The sequence below is a fragment of the Oryctolagus cuniculus genome, chromosome 9 (assembly GCF_964237555.1).
Source record: "Oryctolagus cuniculus chromosome 9, mOryCun1.1, whole genome shotgun sequence".
Lineage (NCBI taxonomy): Eukaryota > Metazoa > Chordata > Mammalia > Lagomorpha > Leporidae > Oryctolagus > Oryctolagus cuniculus.
Genome location: NC_091440.1, coordinates 13,470,036 through 13,479,102, shown reverse-complemented (window position 1 = coordinate 13,479,102; position 9,067 = coordinate 13,470,036).

The following is a 9,067-nucleotide window of genomic DNA, read 5'->3' as shown; positions in this document are numbered from 1 at the left end:
ACTAGAAATTATTCCAGACCAAGACAGGGCTTTTTTAGTTCAGTCTAAATATTCGGAGGGTGGGAAGAACACTGGTGCTTCCAACAGAATTAGAGACCTTGTTCTTAAGCCCTTAGAACACCTTTTTCTCCAAAAATAAGGCTTTCAGGCCTGGGCAGGCAAACATACTCAGAATAAAAAAAGTGAATTATAATTCATTGTTAACTTAGCCAAGTTTTCTTTCACCCTTGCTACTGAGAGTGGTGGATAGTCAAGAATTCCACTAGACTGGACTTGTCCATTTCTGAACTTCTGGGAATGGTTTGGTTGATGAGGAAATCTCATAGTACCTAATGCTACCTGACTGTTTCCTAGCTTGTGTTCAGAATTCCAATCTGGAAGCCCTCAGTAGATTAGAAACACAGTAAGTGTCAGAATGTAAGTGTCCCTGTCATCCACAACTTCTGGGATACCTGACATTCAGTGCATGTCAGAGGCATACTAGCTCTTTGAGGACAGTGAAATCATGCATTTTGGATCATTCTAATAGTGCAAAGGGTAACACATGGGAAAACGCCAAGGAAAATGGAAAAGAAGAAAACAAAAGGAAAGTGGAAAAATACAGATATTTTACATAAGAGATAGGGAGAAAGTTCCTTGCAAAGACCAGTCTGATTACTAGAGTGTGTTTGTCAAGCTGCCCAGTGTCTGTTTGCAACCAAATATTTAATATGGACAGTTGCATAGAGTGACCTCGGTTACTATGGTAAGCACAGTAGGTGTGATCCTGAAAGAAAATGGAATCAAATATCTGTACTTTTTAATGTTTTAAACCTAACGTAGTATAAAACATTTTCATTCAGTAAAGTAATTTCCCCAGCAGGACACCCAGCGACAGCTCTGGCACCTTCTGCAACTTCTCTCTCTGTAAAATTCTGAGTCTACAGATTCTTCCCTCATTATGCTGCATCCTGAGGGAATGCAGTTCCTGAGCTGTCAGGATCAAAACCAAACTTCCTGTCTTAACCTGCTCTTCTCCTCCCGCCAACCTGCAGGCAGGCGAAGTTGTTGACCAGCACCTTTTGCTCACTTGGCTGGACAAACCCGTCTCAATTGTGCTGCCGTCCAACAAGTGGAGGGAATCAATCCACCGCGTCCACACCCCAGCTCTGAGTGAATGGAAATGTATCATCAAGGTGAAGGGACAGGTAAGCTGAGATACACAAACAAAATGTAAAGAAATGTTAGTAAAATTATTCTCTTAACTTGCAAAGATTTTAAGTAAGTGATCTAGGGTTAGCAAAAGAAGTGACTGAGATTTCTTGGCTCGAATTTTGACTTTCATTCTATTTTAGTCCTTTTCTTTGTCTTTTCTCACTCCCCACCATCTTTCTACAAATATACACTAGAAACCTGTTTCTTACTATTTGGAGATATTCCTAGGAAAAGGTGCTTAGATAATTAGAATGATCTGTGATTTTCTAGTATGAATCCAAATATAAATTTATTATTCTTTCTATTGTCTCTCATACATAAGATATTTTTTTTAATTTTTAATTTATTTGAGAGGTAGGGAGACAGGCATGCAGACACAGTTTCATCTGCTGATTCACTCCCCAAAAGCCCACCACAACAGCCTGGGCTGGACAAGAGCCAAATCCAGGAGCTGGGAACACAATGCGGATCTCTCACATGGGTGGGAAGAACCCATTTAAACCATCAGCTGCTGCCTTCCAGAATCTGCATCAACAGGAAGTTGGAGTCAGGAGCCAGAGCCAGGAACTGAATCCAGGCACTCCGATGTGGGACACTGCTAGACTGAACACCCATTCACATATATGGAATTTTTCTTTTAAGATTTATTTGTTTGTTTGAAAGTCAGAGTTACACAGAGAGAGGAGAGGCAGAGAGAGAGAGAGAGAGAGAGAGAGAGAGAGAGGTCTTCCAACGTCCAGAGCTGCACTGATCCAAAGCCAGGAGCCAGGAATGTCTTCTGGGTCTCCCACGTGGGTGCAAGGGCCCAAGAACTTAGACCATCTTCTACTGCTTTCCCAGGCCACAGCAGAGAGCTGGATGGGAAGTGGAGCAGCCAGGTCTTGAACCAGCACCCATAAGGGATGCCAGCACTTTAGGCCAGGGCGTTAACCTGCTGCGCCACAGCACCGGTTGGAATGGTTTTAAAATGATAATTAGAGGGGTCAGTACTGTGGCTTAGTGGGTAAAGCCACCGCCTGCAGGATCTTCTGGCTACTGGCTTCGGATTGCCCTAGCTCTGGCCATTGTGGCAGATGGAAGACCTCTCTCTCTCTCTGTCTCTGCCTCTGCCTCTCAGTAACTCTACCTTTCAAATAAAGAAAGAAATCTTTGAATAAATAATGCTAATGGTAATTAGAAATATCATAAGGAAATGCCTATCTCTGTAGTACATTAAATATATCCTCATCTCTAAATATACAGTGAGTACCTACTATGTGCTAGGTACCATTGTAGGTACTTCAGATAGAGCACGATTTTCAAAGGATCAAAATCTGCCCTTGTGGAACTTACATGCTAGTGCAGGGGACAGGCTATACTCAAGCCAGACAAGCAAAGGTAGAGAATTCTGGGAGAGGCAAGTGAAAAGATGATAAGTAAAACAAGGGGGAGAACTGCAGTGTAATCAGAGTGAGCTGGATTGAACTCTAAGTAGGGCAACAGGGAAGGTCTGAACCAGAGAACCCAGAGAACTATTGAACAAAGACTTGAAGACAGTACAGGAGTGAGCCGTGCAACTCATGTTGAAATTTAATCACCACTACAAGATACCACTTTGAGATGCCTGGTGTCGCCTCTGGATTCTTGCCAGCAGGAAGGCCATCACCAGATGCCGCCCCTTGACCTTAGACCAGAACCATAAGCCAACACAAACCTCTTTTCTTTACAACTTTCCCAGTCTTTGGTGTTCTGTCATTAGCTATAGAAAATGGATGACAACAGGCATCCAGGGGAAGAATATTCCAGGGAAGAAGACCGGAAGCACAAAGGTGCTGAGGCAGGGGCAGGCCTGCTCTATCAGAGCGGCCGCCATAGCATGGCCATGGTGGCTGGAGAGGAGTGGGTGGCAACGTGTGAAAGGATGATGTGAAGCCAGAGCTGACAGCTATGGAGGTCAGGGGATTCAGCGGGACCTTACAGGCCACTGTGGCAACGTTGAGTGTGACTCTGAGTCAGCCAGGAATCCACTCTTGGGTTCTGAGCAGAGGAATGACTTTGCTATATGTGTACTGTCCTGCCTCCTCCTCCTGGCACACAGGCACCAGGCTTCATTTCTTACCCATTCTTGCCATGAGCTGGGGTTCTACAACTGGGTTCTTGCTGAAGGAAGTGAATTGCACGCTGAACATCACTTCCAGGTCTAGTCATAAAGCCCCCTGTGAGATCCTCATTCTCTCTTCCCTCTACAACAGCAGCCCTGGGAACCACGTGTGGAGCATGGAGGGACTCCAGATGGCAGGAGCCTGGATCCCTGAGTCATGGTGTAGGGGAGAGAGCCTCAGGATTACTTCCTGGCTAGGAACATCCCTGTTGGGTTTGTGTGATCAAGAAAGAAACCTCAGGGCTGGCATTGTGGCATAGTGGGCAAGACCAGCGTTGCTTATGGGTTTCCACTTTGTGTCCCAACTGTTCAACTTCTAATCCAGCTCCCTGCTAATGGCTGAGAAAAATAGCAGAAGATGGCCCGAGTGTTTAGACCCCTGCCACCCCCATGGGAGACCTGGATGAAGCGCCTGCCTCCTGGCTTCAGCCTGGCCAAGTGCTGATCATTGAAGCTATCTAGGGTGTGAACCAGTAGATGGAAGATCTCTCTCTCTCCCTTCCTCCCTCCCTCCCTCCCCCTCCCCCTCCCCCTCTCCCTCTCCCTCTCCCTCTCCCTCTCCCTCTCTTTAACTCTACTCTTCAAATAAATAAATATTTATAATAAAAAAGAGAGATAGAGAGAGAGAGAAGGAAGGAAGGAAGAAACATATCTCAGGTTTGGGGGTTGTTAGTGATACCTGCGATTGGAATAGACTGGAGCTGGAAGAGAAGGCAGGCAAGCCAAGTGGGAAGGTGGCAACCATTCAACCAAGGCTAACGAAAAAGGACACTCCCTGCTTGTGAGAAGGTACTCCTGACACTGGGATACAATGGGTACAAGAGGGAACTACAAGGGCCGGCACTGTGGCGTAGTGGGCTAAGCCTCCTGCTGCGGTGTTGGCATCCTGCATGGGCGCGGTTCATATCCTGGCAGCTCCTCTTCTGATCCAGCTCTCTGCTATGGCCTGGGAAATCAGTAGAGGATGGTCCAAGTCCTCGGGCACCTGCACCTGCACTTCCATAGGAGACCTCGAAGAAGCTCCTGGCCCTTGGCTTCAGATCAGCCCAGCTCCAGCTGGTGCAGCCATTTGGGGAGTGAACTAGCGGATGGAAGACCTTTCTCTCTGTCTCTCCCTCTCTCTGTCTGTGTGTAACTCTACCTCTCAAATAAATAGTAGATCTTTTTGTTTTTTTTTAAAAAAAGAGGGGACTACAAAGGTGGTAGCCAGCTTTATACAGATGAGCCACAGTGGCTTCACAGATATGGGAGGAGTTTAAGCTGGACCCTTTGCTGGTCACTGTGCTGTGGCCAGTGTCTAGATCACCTGCAAAGCACAGGACCTGGGTTATGAGAGGTCTGCATGGTGGTGTCTGCAAAACCTCAGCACAGGGTCTGCCTATGCAAAGGCTCAGTGGTTGTTAGCCACTAAATAATTAGAAGCTGTGTCGAGGAACTGTCATCAGAGCAGTTTACTATACAGAGGGACTCCACAAATGTCATGGAAAATGGAATTAAAGGATAAGTTATATTGGTGTCAAGAAAACTTTGAAATCCTTGCATAGTACTTTCACAATGTGCATTTTTCATGAACATTTTTGCAGACCTCTTGTATGTGTGAAGTCCAGACTACAACGTGAAACTCCCTGCCCTGAGACTAAAGAGGTATTTGCACCCCTAACTTCTCTCTCTTTTTCACTTTGAATGAGCTTCAGACGTTCGCTCTCTTTCAGCTCATCGTGAGCAGCTTTGTTCTTGTGCAGGAGCAATGTTTGTGCTCTCTGTGAGTGAAAGAGCAGATGGCGTTGCTCCCTCACTCCCCCACCTGTGACGTGCAGTCCAGACCTGCATCAGTACCTCCATAGCGGTTTGTACTGCAAAGCCTACACCTGCCAGGTCATCATTTAGGAAAAGGATTGGAACTGATGTTAAGTGAAAACTGTCTTTAATGCCATTAGATCACAACAGCCTATTATCAGAGCTACCCTATATGTAATCACATGTTGGCCATACATAATAATAGTGAATGCGTAATCAAAATAATAATAGTTTGGTTTATACAGTGCTGTTATGTAAACCATTTTTTAACCTAACTAAATGAGTTCCCACAATATTCCTGTAAGATAAGTGAGTTAAAGTACATATCACAGATTAATTATACAAACACGTTCACATTCCTAAATAATTTAGTGTCTTTTGGAATGGGCTAAAGTGGGACTTGTGTACTGCAGTTGTCAGAGTTCCCCAGGGAAACAGAAATATACAAGGATAGAGCATAATGTTGTTTCAGTCAACAGTGGACTGTCTATAGAACAGTGCTCCCCTAACATTATGTCAACTAGTGACATCATAGCTGTCTTAGTCCATGTAAGTGTATGTCATGATGTTCACAGACCACAATCGCCTACCAGCACATTTTTCAGAATGTATCTCCATCACTAAGTGACTCACGCTATATTAAATACAAATATACATATAGAATGAAAAGGGTTATAAGGAAGAGTCTCCCTCCACTATAGAGGCCAAGTCCTCTATACTATAAGAGGAATATCCCAGCTCACACGGTCAGGCAGAGAGTCTTCAGCTTTCCCCCACCTTACTGCTCGATTCGTGCCCTGGACAGAAAGGATGATGTTCCCGCTCATTGGGGAGGGCCAAAGGCTTTACTCCGTCCACCAGCTCAAATGCCAGGCTCTTCTAGAAACACCCTCCTACCTATACCCAGAAACAATGCTCAGCCAGCCACCATGGCATGCCATGGCCATCACAGACCTAAAGCTTTGTCCTGGATCATTTTGATTGTAGGTAAGGCCCTCTAATGAACCAATACAGCAGAAATTAGGCAGCAATTTAGCATTTATTTTGAAATAAACATTCACTGAAATTGGCTAAGTGAAATCAGACCCAAAGCCAGTTTGCTTTTGAAGATTTATTTAGCAAAACTTGAAAGATTTTCTAGAAAACATAGTAATAAGAATAAAAATATATAATTAAAACAGATTGGGGGAAGATATCTTCAAGAACACAAGAAGCGAGAATCAGAAAAAAACCTCGAGTTTAGGGGAAGGTTATGTATGCCTCTTAAAAATATATCACTTCTCATAACAGAAAAGTGCTGATCTCTCTCTAAATGCCTTTTTTCGGGGGTTGAGTTCTGGAAGAATGTTGGCCAGGATCAGTGCAGAGGAGAAGCGCCAGAGGGAGTCCTTGGCCAGCACAGAGGGTCCTGGTGTGGCGGCCCTTACATAATTCCTTGGAGGTGACTTTAAGGCAGAATCCTTTATCCACTTTTTTTTCTAAAGATTTATTTTATTTAATTTGAAAGACATAGTTACAGAGAGAGGTAGAGACAGAGAGGTCTTCCATCCGCTGGTTCACTCCCCAGATGGCCGCAACGGCCAGAGCTGCACTGATCTGAAGCCAGGAGCCAGGAGCCAGGAGCCAGGAGCTTCTTCTGGGTCTCCAGCATGGGTGCAGGAGCCCAAGGACTTGGGCCATTTTCCCCTGCTTTCTCAGGCCATAGCCATAGAGCTGGATCAGAAGAGGAGCAGCCGGGACTTGAACCGGTGCCCAAATGGGCTTTAATCCGCTGTGCCTCGACACCGACCCCCTTTATCCAATTTGAAAAGAGCTTCATTGTGTAAAAAGACAATGATCTGCTCAGGACTAGCTACATCATTTGCTCAAATCAACACATCTCTTTAGGACAGGCTGTAGATTTTGCAGAGCCTACTGCAAAAGGAAATTATAGAACTTTTTACTCAGAAAATATGAAGAATTTCAAGAGCACAGGATGCCTTCTAAGCACATGCCTGGAAGCCCCCTTCTCTGTCAATTAATGATCCTTAGGATGCGGAATCATGGAGTTTCCCAAAGGAGAAATCCCCAGGTGGGGCCTTTGGGGTTGTAAAACTGTGGCTATTTGGCAGCCGGCGGGGATGGAGTTTAGTGTTTTAAGAACTGGACCTCTGATGCTAGCATAGGAAGAGCACCACCACTGGGTATATGTGGGAATGATCCTACAAGTGTCCAGACAGATGGTGGCATGAACAAGTGGGCAGAATAAATCCTCTTGACTGACAGAGTGGAAATGAATGTGTGTATAGTAAATTCCAAAACAGAAATAAACAATAAGCCCACGAATCTGATATCTGAGATATCACCCCAAAGCAAATATAAGTTGGTACCAATGACTTCCAGAGAGAAAAGGAGAACCCAATACTATGTAGAAGCACCAAGCACTAATTGTGAAAGGCTCTGTCCAGCTGCATTCTAACCTCAACTGTGGAGGTGGCCACTAAGAGAGCTGATGTGGGGAAGTCACTGATGCCGCATCAATGCTCTCCCAGAAAAACCAAACAGCAGCCATTGCTTAAAAACATGCTAAGAGCTTTACGTACACTGAGATGCCTATTATAAAAGAAAAAAAAAAAACCACAGAAAATAACAAGTGTTGGTGAGGAAATGGTGAGACTGAAACCCTGTGCACTGGGAATGTACAGTGTGGCAAAAAGTACTATGATTCTTCAAAACGTTAAAACTGGAATTAGCATGTGATCCAGCAGTCCCACAAGGGGCATCTTACTCACTTCATTCATGACTGTCTCAAGTTTAAAAATCTCAGTGTGGAACATGTGAGTGTTGTGCTCAGGTATCTGCCCGATGATGACTGGAGAATGTGTCATTCCATTTCAGGGTGAGGCTCCTATACCCTATGTGCCACGCACAGAACAGTGTGTATATTTCCAAAGAATTGAAAGCAAAGTATCAAGGAGATATGTGTACACAAGAGCCCATAGTTGTATTAGTCACAATGGCCAAAATGTGGAAGCAACACAAATGTCCATCAACAGATGAACAAATAAATAGGATGTGGCACATCCATCTAAGGGATATTATTCAGCCATAAAAAGGAGGAAAATGCTGACATATGCTATGAGATGGATACACCAAGAAGACATTATGCCAGATGAAATAAGCCAGTCACAAAAAGATGACTCCTATATGATGCCACTTTATGAAATACCCTGAGCAGCCAGATTCCTAAAGACAGAAAGAAGGTACTTGCCAGGGACTGGAAGAAGGGGAGAATGAGGAGTTACTGTTTGATGTGAACAGAGCTTCAGTGTGGCAGATGAAGAGTTCTGTGGATGAAGAGTTATACAATGACGTGAATGGACTTAATGCCACTGAACTAAGCACCTAAACATGATTATGTTGTTAAACTTTATGTGTATGGGAGTACTTAAAAAAAGTCATGGAAATTGGAATTTACAGAATGAGGCTATTGTAGTATTATATACAGTACTTTGAGGTTATTATTTAGTGTAATATTAAATGTTTATGTTCTTATAAATGTCAGAATTTCACATTTAATCTATAAATATTCAGAATTATTTTTCAGTGAGTTAATTTAATTCACAACTTTTTGTTAATCAGATTTTCCAGCAATCCAAATACCATTCATTTCTCCTAGTAGATTATCCCTTCCTCATAATGAATGACTGGTTTCAATCTTAAATTTGTGTGTTACACTTCCTTTCTCAGTATTATCATTTCTATTCAGTTAATCACTCAGCACTTGGTTTCATATTTCATTAATTTTTTACCTGAATATTCTCTCAGTCCTTTAATAAATAAATAAATATAAAAATAAGCTATTCTTTATATATGTTTAAGTAGGAGTTTATAGTTTTTCACGTGTGTGTCTTGAACTATTCCAAAACTTCTTTCTAAAGTGCCACTGGTAGGGTG